The 16,275-nt window shown below is 41.0% G+C and overlaps 1 protein-coding gene across 3 annotated transcripts in view; it reads left to right on the plus strand.

Annotated features, from left to right (window-relative positions):
* LOC126354152 (ER degradation-enhancing alpha-mannosidase-like protein 2) overlaps window positions 1–16,275 on the plus strand; it is a 94,648-nt gene that overhangs the window by 28,216 nt on the left and 50,157 nt on the right. The window lies entirely within an intron of this gene.

Raw genomic sequence — 16,275 nt, forward strand, 5'->3', positions numbered from 1 at the left:
AAATGTTTGATTGGACTGCAGTAATAAGTGATGGATGGATGAGTAAATAGGACAAGACTTCAATATGGGTTACTCACAGAGGAATGAGCCGTGTGGTGCAGGATTGGAAGCAGGCTTGGCATGAGAAGGGTGGAATAGGCTATTTCATATCTGGCTGAGCAACGGAATAATACTCTTGAGTGATTGAGGGTTTGATTTGTGTTAGGTTATAATTAGATTAGATTAATACTTGTTCCATAGATCATGAATACGACACTTCGTAATGATGTGGAACGTGTCAGGTCAATGAAAGATGTCTGTACAAGATATTACATTACACAAAATATTGCATGACACTAATGCTTAAGTTAGTTTTTTTTCCCTCCCTTAATTTACACTCCTGGAAATGGAAAAAATAACACATTGGCACCAGTGTGTCAGACCCACCATACTTGATCCGGACACTGCGAGAGGGCTGTACAAGCAATGATCACATGCACGGCACAGCGGACACACCAGGAACCGCGGTGTTGGCTGTCGAATGGCGCTAGCTGCGCAGCATTCGTGCACCGCCGCCGTCAGTGTCAGCCAGTTTGCCGTGGCATACGGAGCTCCATCGCAGTCTTTGACACTGGTAGCATGCCGCAACAGTGTGGACGTGAACCGTATGTGCAGTTGACGAACTTTAAGCGAGGGCGTATAGTGGGCATGTGGGAGGCCGGGTGGACGTACCGCCGAATTGCTCACCACGTGGGGCGTGAGGTCTCCACAGTACATCGATGTTGTCGCAAGTGGTCGGCGGAAGGTGCACGTGCCCGTCGACCTGGGACCGGACCGCAGCGACGCACGGATGCACACCAAGACCGTAGGATCCTACGCAGTGCCGTAGGTGACCGCACCGCCACTTCCCAGCAAATTAGGGACACTGTTGCTCCTGGGGTATCGGCGAGGATCATTCGCAACCGTCTTCATGAAGCTGGGCTACGGTCCCACACACCGTTAGGCCGTCTACCGCTCACGCCCCAACGTCGTGCAGCCCGCCTCCAGTGGTGTCGCGACAGGCGTGAATGGAGGGACGAATGGAGAGGTGTCGTCTTCAGCGATGAGTCGCTTCTGCCTTGGTGCCAATGATGGTCGTATGCGTGTTTGGCGCCGTGCAGGTGAGCGCCACAATCAGGACTGCATACGACCGAGGCACACAGGGCCAACCCTCGGCATCATGGTGTGGGGAGCGATCTCCTACATTGGCCGTACACCTCTGGTGATCGTCGAGGGGACACTGAATAGTGCACGGTACATCCAAACCGTCATCGAACCCATCATTCTACCATTCCCAGACCGGCAAGGGAACTTGCTGTTCCAACAGGACAATGCACGTCCGCATGTATCCCGTGCCACCCAACGTGCTCTAGAAGGTGTAAGTCAACTACCCTGGCCAGCAAGATCTCCGGATCTGTCCTCCATTGAGCATGTTTGGGACTGGATGAAGCGTCGTCTCACGCGGTCTGCACGTCCAGCATGAACGCTGGTCCAACTGAGGCGCCAGGTGGAAATGGCATGGCAAGCCGTTCCACAGGACTACATCCAGCATCTCTACGATCGTCTCCATGGGAGAATAGCAGCCTGCATTGCTGCGAAAGGTGGATATACACTGTACTAGTGCCGACATTGTGCATGCTCTGTTGCCTGTGCCTATGTTCCTGTGGTTCTGTCAGTGTGATCATGTGATGTATCTGACCCCAGGAATGTGTCAATAAAGTTTCCCCTTCCTGGGACAATGAATTCACGGTGTTCTTATTTCAATTTCCAGGAGTGTATATCTAAAAATTCAGCCAATGAGTAGAAGGAGTTGTCATCTAGAAATTCTTTTATTTTTAAATGTTGGTTGACTATCTGTCAGGCTTTTGATGCTGTTTGGTAGGTGACCAAAGACTTTTGTGGCAGCATAATTTACCCCCTTCTGTGCCAAAGTCAGATTTAACCCTGCATAGTGAAGATCATCCTTTCTCCTGGTGTTATAGCTATGCACACTGCTATTACTTTTGAACTGGGCTGGATTATTAACAACAAATTTCGTAAGTGAATATATATACTGTGAGGTTACTGTGAGGATCCCTAGATCCTTAAATAGATGTCTGCAGGATGACCGTGGGTGGGCTCCAGCAATTATTCTGATTACACGTTTCTGAGCAATGAATACTTTTCTACTCAACGATGAGTTACCCCAGAATATGATATCATACGAAAGCAGTGAATGAAAGTAGGCATAGTAAGCTAATTTACTGAGATTCTTATCACCAAAATTTGCAATAACCCTAATAGCATACGTAGCCGAACTCAGACGTTTCAGCAGACCATCAATGTGTTGCTTCCAGTTTAACCTCTCATCAATGGACACACCTAAATATTTTGAAAATTCTACCTTAGCTACAGAATTCTGTTCAAAGTCTATATTTATTACTGGAGTTGTGCCATTTACTGTACGGAACTGTATATACTGTGTTTTATCAAAATTTAAAGAGAGTCCGTTTGCTGAGAACCGCTTAATAATTTTGTGAAAAACATCATTAGGTTATACCTTATCTCAGGACATAGTGGAGGCAGTCAAAGCCTGGAGTGGAGGATATGACTGAGTTTCTCAAAGGCTGGGTGACAAGAAGAGTTCTTCTAAGTAACAAGGGTTAGCTGGATCTGACTGTAAATCCTTTTGCCAGGTTATCAGCATATTTGGCTAAGTCCTGTTGTCCACAGCAGATGCGACGCACCTGGAAGCCAAGGCTATCTGTGAGGATCTTTTAATTTGGAATGGTTGGCACATGTCAAAATGGAAGTGCTGTTGGTGGTTAGTGAATTTGATATGAACATAGCTCCTGCCTGACCCCCCCCCCCCCCCCCCCAAAATTTTTTTTTTTTTTTTTTTTTTTTTTTTTTTTTTTTTTTTTTTTTGGACTCGTCTGAGAGGTAGCTAGGGTTCTGGAGGAAATTATAAAGATGACAGTGAATGTAAACCACAAGCACTTTTTAGAGTTGAGTGCATGAAAAGAGATGATACTACAGAACACATGGAATAAATCAACTCTGTCACTAGTCAGCTGTGCGCACACTTCCCGTGCTTACCTTTATTTTTAGTAGGTGCTCAAAGTGATTTCCCTTTGTGGTAAGAGCAGCCTGACACCTGCTGGAACTTTAGCAAACACTCAAATTAATTTTGGTCACTGAAATATTGGAAATGACTAGCCAAACTTGGTCTTCCAACTCTTCAAGCATGTGGGGATTGGTTGCATGTACCTTATCTTTTAACATCCCCCAAAGACAAAAATCATACTGATTAAGATCTGGAGGACAAGGAGGCCAGTCAACTATCCTACCATCAACACCACTTCGTATTGCTGTCATAGAAGCATTGGCGATGTGTGGTATTGCATTGTCCTGCATGAAATAACCGTACATCTTTTTGTTATGTGTTGTTGTTGTTGTTGTTGTTGTTGTTGTTGTCTTCAGTCCAGAGACTGGTTTGATGCAGCTCTCTATGCTACTCTATCCTGTGCAAATTTTTCATCTCCCAGAACCTACTGCAACCTACATCTTCCTGAATCTGCTTGGTGTATTCATCTCTTGGTCCCCCTCTATGATTCTTACCCTCCACGCTGCCCTCCATACTAAATTGGTGATACCTTGATCCCTCAGAACATGTAATACCAACTGATCCCTTCTTCTAGTCAAGTTGTGCCACAAATTTCTCTTCTCTCCAATCCTCAGCATTCTCCTGTAGCACCACATTTCGAAAGCTTCTATTCTCTTCTTGTCAAAACTATTTATCGTCCATGTTTCACTTCCATACATGGCTACACTCCATACAATTACTTTCAGAAACGACTTCCTTACACTTAAACCTATACTTGACATTAACAAATTTCTCCTCTTCAGAAACACTTTCCTTGCCAATGCCAGTCTCTCTACTTCAACCATCATCAGTTATTTTGCTCCCCAAACAGCAAAACTCATTTACCACTTTAAGTGTCCCATTATCTAATATAATTCCCTCAGCATCACCCAACTTAATTTGACTACATTCCATTATCCTCATTTTGATTTTGTTTATGTTCATCTTATATCCTCCTTTCAAGACACTGTCCATTCCAGTCAACAACTCTTCCAAGTCCTTTGCTATCTCTGACAGATTTACAATGTCATCGGCAAACCTTTTTATTTCTTCTCCATTGATTTTAATACGTACTCTGAATTTTTCTTTTGTTTCCCTTTCTGCTTGCTCAATATACAGATTGAATAACATCGGGGAGAGCTACAACCTCGTTTCACTCCTTTCCCAGCCACTGCTTCCCTTACATGCCCCTCCTTTTCCCTCCCTTTTGCTCCCTGTATCTGACCCCTGCCTCCTTCAGAATTGGAAAGAGAGTATTCCAGTCAACATTGTCAAAAGCTTTCACTAAGTCGACAAATGCTAGAAGCGTAGGTTTGCCTTTCCTTAATCTATCTTCTAAGATAAGTCGTAGGGTCAGTATTGCCTCACATGTTCCAATATTTCTATGGAATCCAAACTGATCTTCCCTGAGGTCGGCTTCTACCAGTTTTTCCATTCATCAGTAAAGAATTCACGTTAGTATTTTGCAGCTGTGACTTATTAAGCTGATAGGTAATTTTCACATCTGTCAACACCTTTTTCTTTTTTTTTTGTGGGGGGGGGGGGGGGGGTGATTGTGATTGTTATATTCTTCTTGGAGTCTTGCTCTCCAGATGGTAGAGTTTTGTCAGGACTGGCTCTCCCAAGGCTGTCAGTAGCTCTAATGGAACGTTGTCTACTCCCAGGGCCTTGTTTCGACTTTGGTCTTTCAGTGCTCTGTCAAACTCTTCACGCAGTATCATATCTCCCATTTCATCTTCATCTGCATCCTCTTCTATTTCCATAATATTGTCCTCAAGTACATTACCCTTGTATAGAACCTCTATATACTCCTTCAACCTTTCTGCTTTCCCTTCTTTGCTTAGAACTGGATTTCCATCCCCGCTCTTGATACTCATACAAGTGGTTCTCTTTTCTCCAAAGGTCTCTTTAATTTTCCTGTAAGCAGCATTTTGAGATGTTTGTATTCCTTTTTGCCTGCCTCATTTGTTGCATTTTTATATTTTCTCCTTTCATCAATTAAATTCATTATTTCTTCTGTTACCCAAGGATTTCTACTAGCCCCCGTCTTTTCACCTACTTGATCCTCTACTGCCTTCACTATTTCATCCCTCAAAGCTACCCATTCTTCTCCCACCGTATTTCTTTCCCCCATTCCTGTCAATTGTTCCCTTGTGCTCTCCCTGAAACTCTGTGCAACCTCTGGTTTTGTCAGTTTATCCAGGTCCCATCTCCTTAACTTCCCACCTTTTTGCATTTTCTTCCGTTTTAATCAGTCCATAACCAGTAGATTGTGGTTAGAGTCCACATCTGACCCTGAAAATGTATTACAATTTGAAACCTGTTTCCTAAATCTCTGTCTTACCATTATATAATCTATCTGATACCTTCTAGTATCTCCAGGCTTCTTCCATGTGTACAACCTTCTTACATGATTCTCAGCTATAATTAACTTATGCTCTGTACAAAATTCTACCAGGCAGCTTCCTCTTTCATTTCTTACCCCCAATCCATATTCACCTACTACATTTCCTTCTATCCCTTTTTCTACTGACGAATTCCAGTCACCCATGACTATTAAATTTTCGTCTCCCTTCACTATCTGAATAATTTCTTTTGTGTCATCATAAATTTCATCAATTTCTTCATCATCTGCAGAGCTAGTTGGCCTGTAAACTTGTACTACTGTAGTAGGTGTGGGCTTCGTGTCTATCTTGGCCACAATAATTTGTTCACTATGTTGTTTGTAGTAACTTACCCTCACTCCCATTTTTTAATTCCTTTTTAAACCTACTCCTGCATTACCCCTATTGGATATTGTATTTATAACCCTGTATTCGCCTGACCAAAAGTCTTGTTCATCCTGCCACTGAACTTCACTAATTTCCACTATATCTAATTTTAACCTATCCATTTCCCTTTTTAAATTTTCTACCCTACCTGCCCAATTAAGAGATCTGACTTTCCACGCTCCGATCCATAGAATGCACGTTTTCTTTCTCCTGATAACGACGTCCTCTTGAGTAGTCCTCGCGCGGAGATCCGAGTGGGGGACTATTTTACCTCCGGAATATTTTACCCAAGAGGACACCATTATCATTTAACCATACAGTAAAGCTACATGCCCTCGGGAAAAATTATGCTGTAGTTTCCCTTTGCTTTCAGCCGTTCGCAGTACCAGCACAGCAAGGCCGTTTTGGTTAGTGTTATGAGGCCAGAGCAGTCAAGCATCCAGACCGTTGCCCCTCTTCAGGAACCACATGTTTGTCTGGCCTCTCAACAGATACCCCTCCATTGCTGTTGCACCTACAGTACGGCTATCTGTATCGCTGAGATATGCAAGCCTCCCCACCAGCGGCAAGGTCCTTGGTTCATGGGAGGAGGGTTAGGGGGTGTTAGGTGCTAGTTCTAAAAAAAAGGAGTGCAGTATATTGTTCACATATCTGTCAGAATATATTGTTTTGTGGGGAAATATTGGTCCAGCAATTTGTCTTGCACTAATTCCCCACCACTCTCCTGTTTTCACATCAGGCAGAGGTTGTTGTTGTAATTCATGAGGATTTTCAGAGCTCCAATGTCGATTGGCGACTGATGACCTCAGGAGTTGAGTCGCATAGTGCTCAGAGCCATTTGAACCATTTTGAAATTAGTGTCTGGGTACAGGGTAATTTTAATAATTGTCAACCACAAATTATACGTTCAAATATGCATTTTTGAGAGATCATCCTTTGTGCTCATCCAGCAAAAAGTGATGAACATGTTGAATTAAACCAAAAACACACATTGGGTAAGTGGAAAAGCATAAGCGTAAATGCGGATATCTGCTTAGTGACAAACTAAGTCAACATTGCTGTTATTGTTCAATGCTTTTTTTACGAGCTGCACTTCATATTCTCACACTGTTAAAGTGTTATTTTAGGTTTGATGAGAGAAAAAGACACAAAAAAATGAGGCACTTTCCCAGTTGACGTTACGAGATTATTAGTAGTTGGCTTAGTGAATTTCTGTACAAGTGTAAAAAGTAAATTTGAAAGAAAGCTCAGATGCAATGGTTTCACTTCATGCCCTCTATCACTGCAACCAATCTTTATTATCTACAGTGTATGGTGCAAAGTACATAGATGAGTAGTGTATATAGTTGTTGCAAGTGTATTATCAGATTTGAACACGAAAGTCTTTAAAATGTGCTATTGCAAAACCCTTGTTCTATTTCTCGGTGACATCTGTCATAGCACTTCACCTGTATGAAAAGTATGTTTTCACCACTTCAAAAAATGCTTTCACCCCTACCTGCACTCCTGTCATTGAATGTCCTCTCCTCCTCTCCACACTTCCAGTAGGCAAGTTCATTTTACGTGTGTTATTGTGGTGTGGTGGCTGTGCTAGCTACTGGGTGACTTAACAAGTCGCCAGCCAATAAGAGTTCACTAGCCAGAAATGGGCGACATTTCCTCGATTATGACTGAGCATATTCTTCAGGGCTTAGTGTTTGAAGTTAAAAGGTCGACAATTGATATTATTGCTGAATACAGTACATCAGAAATACATGCAAAAAGATGAGACTGAGTTATAGGGAGCACAAGGAAAGGTGGTGGCTGGGCCAGCATTGTCTCAGTACAGAACACTTTGCATCGACTGACTTGTTCTTCCATTAACGCCGCAACCTAGCAGTAGTTGTCTCATAATTGTGCAGTGAAGCTAAATGTTGCAAGTTGTGTTGGCAACAGCGATCGAGGATTACATAAACATTTTCTCTCTCATGTGTGCACTCTCCATAACAGCCTAAAATATTTGCTTAACTCTGCCACCACCCGTGGTGTGAACCACCCATCTTTTGTGCCATTTATAACTTGTCCAGTCACATCAAATGTAATTGGAACAAACTGAGAGAAAGTCAGGTGAGAAATCGAGTAAGAACTTAGAATCAAGTTAAACCTTACTAGGAGGAAATGTAAAATTGGAGAATTTTTAGCATTGACCTTACGGCTTTTTCACAAGGACTATGAATTTAGGGTGTGGAATTGTAAAACACACAAAATCAGATAACATAAAATTGAAGTTCCATTGTAGATGATAGGATAGACTGCTACTCTTCAAATAGAGGTGTTGATTCGCAGACAGGCACAAAGAAAAAGGATCCTGCATTCTATCTCCCAGATTGAAACCCTTGCCCTCCAGGAGCTAGAGCAGCATGCATGAAATCACATCAGAAAACTATCCAGCCTAAAAAATAAAGAAATATCTTTTTAAATGCACCTGTGTGGGACTCAACACCCCCTTTTGTAGCAAAAAAAATTAATTACACTTGTCATATGTTTGATATGATACTAAAAAGTCCTGGGTGGAATAAAAGTTAGAAAGAATCTAGGGTAACCCATTCGTAGTGTAGTTGAGATTTTGAGCAGTTGACAGGCACATAAGCAAAATTAAAAACAGTGCTGAGCATTAAGATATATCCTCTTTCAGATTGTAATAAATCAGTACACACATGGATACAGTGCTCTAGCTGTGACACCCTTCATGTGGTGAAAGATAGTGTTGCATGGAGTTGATAAGAAGAATAAACTGCAGGGGAGGGTAAAATGGTGGTTTAGAGAAGGGAGACTGACAGTAAGGGGTGAGGCAAGCACTCAGGACAGCAATGGGGCACTGGTGATCCCTCTGTGGTGCATAGAACATGAAGGAGTGAGTTGGTTGGCTGGTAGTATCGGTGGTGGTGGTGGTGGTGGTGGTGGTGGTCATAAAACAGATGAAGAAAAAGGCCCCAGGAAGATTAATGAAATGAAGTGACGACATGAAGAAAGGGATTGGACTAGCACTAACAGAGATTGCAGCTGGAAGGATTGCAGGATCAAAGGGTGTATTGTGATGACAATTCCCTTCTATGAAGTTATGAGAAGCTGGTATAGTGAGGAGGAGGAGGAGGAGAATGTGGGGTTATAGGATACATACAGTATGTAGTTTGAGGCAGCCTGTGAAGTCTAGTATAGCAATGTGTTCTGCCAGTAGGTGGTCAACTCTGCTCTTTGCCACAGTTTCGTGGTGGCCATTTGTTTGGGAGGACAGTTACTGTGGAGAAGTTAGAACAGAGCTGGTATATGACAAGACTGCTTTTACAAGTGGCACTGTCTCTGATAGGATAAAGTATGCTTCTGTCAGGGGTGAATATGACATACTGGGTGATTACATAAAGCAACAAGACCCATTGCCAGACAGTGCAGCCATGCAGGAATGTCCAAAATTTAAGCAATATCTGTAATCTTTCTTATATGCCTGTCAACCAAGCATTGTCAGTGCCTCTGCTATATTTTACTCCTTCCATTGTTTATAATTTTGCTGAAAATACTTTAGTAGAAGTTGTTCTTTTGAACCTGCAGATTAAAAAATTATATTTAAGACTTAATGGAATTAAAACTGTAAGAGAGAATTTTGAGTAAGTTAGATTTTTAAGCAAATAATAAAGTTAACAACTCACTAAATAATTGAGACATCGAATCATTGGTAGTCATGTAAACAAAACTGTGAATATTTTCCTAGCTTTTGAGAAACGCTTTCAGAACTTTGCCATGTTTATACGTGTACAGATTTATTAAATTAATCTCACCTCCCCTCTGAAGTAAGGAAGATCATCAAAAGTCTAACAAGTAAAAGCTCATACAGATTAAATAGCGCCTCTAACAAGACAAAAAAAAAATTGGCCATATAATGTTCTTAGTCACTTGTGCTGTGCATCGTTAACTTGGGGTGTTTCGCCAGACATTTAAATATGCCATTGTTAGGGCGCTCTGTAAGATGGCTTACTTCGCAAATATCAATTACTGCTGCCCAGTGCCATTCTTTACATTATGTTCTGAAGTTTTTTTAGAAGGTAACATACTCCATGGATGGCACCCATCTATATAGTAATGGTATATCCACATTATCACACTTTGGATTTCAGCAGGACCACTCTAATGAGAAAACTGTTTATATATTTACTGAACACTTAATAAAATTTTAAATGATAAAATAATTCCAGTATGAATAATCTGTGACATATGTGTGGTATTTATGAATTTCGTAGTTCTATACTTGTCTGTTTTAATTCTTATTTAAAAAAAAAAAAAAAGCAGAAAGTAATCTTAGGCTTTTCAAGTAATACAAAGAGGGATGCCATATCATCTGTGTTTCGGGGTATTATAGTGGGAGACCCATAGGATTCAATCATTGACCCACTACTGTTCTTGTTTTATGGTAATGATCTGCCATTTTAATTGAATCATGAGGCAAAATTAGTCCTGTTTGCAGATGGTACAAGCATTGTTCTATAGCTGAGCAAAAAGCAATCAACAGAGAAAATAGTAAATAATGTTTTGTTAAGGTGACTGACTGGTGTTGCACAGGTGAATGAGCTTTAACCTTTAGAAAAAGCACCGCTTGAAAATGAGTCTCCACTTGAAACAAGTAGCAGTAAGTAAAATAGAAGAATAAAGCAGCTCTGGTGGATTATTATTACAACAGTATGCATTTGATGCATCTCATCCAGTTTTTAACAGTCCAGGATATCCCACAACCTATTAACCAACTATACCAACAAGAAATAATAAACAAGGTAGAAAATTTTAAGTCCTTAGGTGTGCATAATGATGGAAACTTAAAATGGAAAAACCACATTGTAGACCTGCTAAAATGTTTGTTTAGTTACTTTTGCCATAAGAATAATTGCTAACTTTCAGATACAGAAGTCAGTAAGTTAACATATTTTGCATGGTTTCATTCACTGTGGATATTAATCACAGCCTCACAGTATATTTCTTCACTTATGAAATTTGTTATCAACAATCCATTTTGAGTTTGTGAATAACAGAGATATTCACAAGTAGACCTACAACACTAGAAGGAAAAAGATAACCTTCAGTGAATATAACTTAGGCACTGCAAGAGGTTAAGTATGCATCTACAAAGTATCTGATGGATAGCAGACATACCTTTCAATGTGGGTTAAAGATGTTACTCCTTAACCACTCCTTCTGTGCCATAGGAAAAAAAAAAAAAAAATCAGATAAATATCTGCTCCAACTTTGCAGGCAATGCTAAGTATCGGCAGCCAGATGACTAGTCTGGCCTTTCCAAGGGAAGTTAGTGTGTGTGGTCTGTCTGTCTGTGAAAACTGTATCAGAACACCTACAAGAGTTCTTGACATTAGCCTTTATGTACACATAGAAAAATCCAGTGGGACACTTTAATATAGTAATATGTCTAGAGATTTTTTAGGCGGTACTTACGATACTAGTGTGATAAATGGATGGATGTGGAAGTAATCAAAATACACTATGTGATCAAAAGTATCTGGACACCCCCAAAAACATATTTTTCATATTAGATGCATTGTGCTGCCACCTACTGCCAGATATTCCATATCAGCGACCTCAGTAGTCATTAGACATCATGAGAGACCAGAATCAGGCACTCCGCAGAACTCACGGACTTCAAATGTGGTCAGGTGATTGGGTGTCACTTCTGTCATAGGTGTGTATGTGAGATTTCCACACCCCTAAACATCCCTAGGTCCACTGTTTCCGATATGATAGTGAAGTGGAAGCACGTGAAGAGACATGTACAGCCAACAGTGTACAGGCCGACCTCATCTGTTGACTGACAGAGACCGCCGACAGTTGAAGTGGATCGTAATTTGTAATAGGCAGATATCAATCCGGACCATCACACAGGAATTCGAAACTGCATCAGGATCCACTGCAAGTATTATGACAGTTAGGCGGGAGGAGAGAGAACTTGGATTTCACAGTTGAGGAGCTGCTCATAAGCCACACATAAAGCCCGTAAATGCCAAATGACGCCTCGCTTGGTGTAAGGAGCATAAACATTGGACAATTGAACAGTGGAAAAATGTGTGGAGTAATGAATCATGGTACACTATGTGGCAATGCGATGGCAGGGTGTGGGTATGGCGAATGCCTGGTGAGTGTCATCTGACAGCATGTGTAGTGCCAACAGTAAAATTCGGAGGCGGTGGTGTTATGATGTGGTCGTGTTTTTCATGGAGGGGCTTGCATCCCTTGTTGTTTTGCATGACGCTATCACAGCACAGGCCTACACTGATGTTTTAAGCACCTTCTTGCTTTCCACTGTTGAATAGCAATTCTGGGATGGGGATTGCATCTTTCAACACAATCTACCACCTGTTTACAATGCACAGCCTGTGCTGGAGTGATTACATGACAATAACATCTCTATAATGGACTGGCCTGCAGCGAGTTCTGACCTGAATCTGATAGAACACCTTTGGGATGTTTTGGAACGCCGACTTCGTGTCAGGCTTCACCGACCGACAATGATACCTCTCCTCAGTGCAGCACTCCTTGAAGAATGGGCTGCCATTCCCCAAGAAACCTTCCAGCACCTGATTGAGCATATACCTGCGAGGGTGGAAGCTGTCATCAAGAGTAAGGGTAGGCCAACACCATATTGAATTCCAGCATTACCGATGGAGGGCACCACAAATTTGTAAGTCATTTTCAGCCAGGTGTCCGGATACTTTTGATCACATAGTGTATCTGCACCTATTAGCTGGAACAATTAGTCTCACCAACCAGCCTTTTGCTGGCTCAACCATAGTGGCTCAGGACTTGAGCCAACAGGTGAATGCTACAGACCAGAAGACAGACAAACTTGGTAAAAATTTAGATATATTGACCATAAATCACATACAATGCGAGATTCTGTTTGCAGTTAATCCTCACATAATTCAAGCAATAAGCTGACATGAAAACTTCTTTCTGCAGGACAAGGCAAAATAAGGGGGATCTCTGAACCCATGATGCTAAGTACGAAGAACTCATCCAACCCCCTTTTTTCAGAGGGGGGGGGGGGGGGGGGGGAGTGCAAACTAGTTAAATTATTTGTAAATGGCTAATGGCAGGAGAGGTGCATTGAATGAAGGCCAGGTAGGGGTAGCACAAACTGTGTATTGTGAAAGCGTGAATAGCTTTGCCCTGCCCATCAACTGATATGCTATCAGAACCATCACTGAGAAATCAGGAGTGTGGATGCCTGCCCACTTGTGTAATATAGGATGTCTAGGAAGCTGGTTTCTCGGATAGCTAAACAACAATTCAAGCAAATCTTATTAATGAGGCTGGATTGATAATACTTAACTTTGGTTTTTTACTAAGAGGTGTCGCAAGCAATTGGTGACATGCAAATAATCACTGTTCTTTGATATATACAATTTCCATGCAATAAATTGGTATAGATTACAAATTATGGCTAAATCATTTGGATCACAGCTTGTCTTGTAGTGTCTGTCTTCTAGTGTCTGTCTTCTAGTGTCTGTCTTCTAGTGTCTGTCTTCTAGTGTCTGTCTTCTAGTGTCTGTCTTCTAGTGTCTGTCTTCTAGTGTCTGTCTTCTAGTGTCTGTCTTCTAGTGTCTGTCTTCTAGTGTCTGTCTTCTAGTGTCTGTCTTCTAGTGTCTGTCTTCTAGTGTCTGTCTTCTAGTGTCTGTCTTCTAGTGTCTGTCTTCTAGTGCGCCCAAGGCTATCTGGAGCAGTGTTTGTTTTCTTCGTATAGGTGTCACTCCTGTAATGGTGTCATCCTAGTCAGCATTCTATTGGCTGACGTCTCACAGCCTTCTCTGCCATATCGTTCCAGCACTTGATGTTACGCCGGAATAACTAGCAAAATAAATGCAAACATATTACTGAGCAAAGGCAGTACTAACACAAGCTCCTCATTTCATGGCTACTACCAAGCACAGGAAGTGTGCACACAGATTTTTAAAATGGCAGCGGCACCCACACTAGTGCTCTTATGAAGTGGTTCCTACTGAGAACTGCAATCAATTGGCGAGCATATCTTATCTGTTTTGCCAGTGCAGATGCCGCACCGCAATTGGCATCTGTGGGTCGAAAGAGGACCTTGTGGCCAATCTAACCAGCCTCTGATAGCCTGGCCTCCCAGCATTGAAGTTGGGTACTGAAACAAGCCAAATCCGTGAAGGTCAGTAGGTGTGATATCCCTGCACCTCAAGGTAGCTGTTGCTTGAAATTCAGATTAATGGCTGTGGATTGTAATCTTCTGGAGGATTTTGCCAGTAATTGATCTGTGGTCTGAAAATTACTCTACTACCAGTGAAACACTAGTTTCATGTTTAGGCAAGTCTATGATGGTTTCTGACTGCTGGGGAAAATTGGTTTGGTATCATGTGTACATCAGTTAAGTTCACTGACTTTTGAAGTAATAATCCGAACAAAGTGCGATCTGTATCATTAGATTCATAATTTTACAAGCAGTCTGAATCTGCGATCATAAACGTAAATTAATTTTTTTTCGCTACTTTTTCTTTGTCAGGATGCTGGACAGAGCTGCAGTCATTGCTCTACTTCATGTGTTGTTGGAGGTCAGAGAAGAGTCTCTGACCTCCAACGTCCTTACAAAGGGGTCTGACCCGGTAGTCATCACTAAATGTACAAAATCTTTTCATGGTGTATGCAGTATGAAAAGCGATAAAAGCACACACACAAAGGAAAATTGTACATACATCAGGACACAAATATCAGCACTCTAAATATTTACAGCAAATAGTCCTCCTTACAGGACTACCTATTCTGTTGCGTTATATAAAGTGTCATAATATTATTTTTTGTGAGTCTAGTAGCCTTTTAAAACACTTTATTGTCTAGATCACAAGTTTTGTTGCATAGGTAACCAGTTCCAGACAGTTCAATTGCCAGCATCAGATCTGTAAAGGTTTACAATAAAATACAGGTCAAAACCAAAAATGCTGTAATACAGTTAAATAGAGTGTATAACCTATACAGTGATATCAGTGCTGTTAAGTAGCTAATCACATGTTTGTGTATGACATGTGCAGAATATAATAATTTATGGAACTGATCCAAAGTCATCATTAACATTACACCATTATTCTGTACGTACATTACCTACCCATAATCCCAGAACTTGCAATACGTTAGTGCGACTGCTACAGTCGCAGGTTCGAATCCTGCCTCAGGCATGGATGTGTGTGACGTCCTTAGGTTAGTTAGGTTTAAGTAGTTCTAAGTTCTAGGGGACTGATGACCACAGTTGTTAAGTCCCATAGTGCTCAGAGCCATTTGAACCATTTTTTGCAATACGTTACACATTGTATAGAGTACTGAGTCCTCACATAATGCAAAAAGCATTGCAGAATCCCATTTGTAAGATAACCTTACACTTTCTGAGATAATAACCATAAGCGATTCAGCATGCTACTGTGCATGATGTGGGAACCAGTTGAAGTTGTTCTGCTGATGGAAAAGAGCAAACTGACTGCCGCAAATCATTTAGACCTTATGTCATTGTTAATGTCACCAGATGGCAGTACAGTATAATAATTTAACATATGAAGTTACCCCACTGCATATTCCATTATAAGGTAAATAAAATACACCAATCACCTAAAATCTATTAGTACCCATTAGACTGTCATATGTAACAGTAGATAATATAACATAATGGAACTTGTTGCATAGGCTTAAGTACGTAAAGCATTAGCTGCACAGATAATTAAGCTGCAAGATTCGAGCCCATTTATTAAAATTTGCTATATGAAAACGCCATGGGACAGAGTAGTACCAGTATAAATAATGCATTTATAAGCAAGCTGACATTCAATAATATGTTAAAATACTGAAAATATGTAAACTGCACGGATCCTTACAGTGCAAGATTCAAATTAGTTTTATCAAATTTGTTATATGAAAAATCAATGAGACTTAGCAGTATCAACGCAAAAAGTTCATATAAACAACTTGACATCCAGTAATTAATAGATAGGAACTGCTACATTATGTTTCATGAACAGGACAGCTACAAGAGACGTATTACGAACCTACAGAAATATTTCTAAAACACCTATCTCTATCAGCAGTATGCCAGAATACATTTTGACAATAATAATAGGTATTACTCCTGCATTCAGTATTACATTACATTACATGGTAAAGTCTTGCGAACCTTGTATTGTAGCTCATATACATATCTCTATTGGCTATGTGCCAGAGGAGATTAAATCACTACAGCAATACACACTTTACTTTTATTCTGTATTATCAGGCAGAGTATATACGAGGTGTGATTAGAAAATTTTAAGAATGGGCATGTAATTGTACAAT

The sequence above is a fragment of the Schistocerca gregaria genome, chromosome 3 (assembly GCF_023897955.1).
Source record: "Schistocerca gregaria isolate iqSchGreg1 chromosome 3, iqSchGreg1.2, whole genome shotgun sequence".
Classification (NCBI taxonomy): domain Eukaryota; kingdom Metazoa; phylum Arthropoda; class Insecta; order Orthoptera; family Acrididae; genus Schistocerca; species Schistocerca gregaria.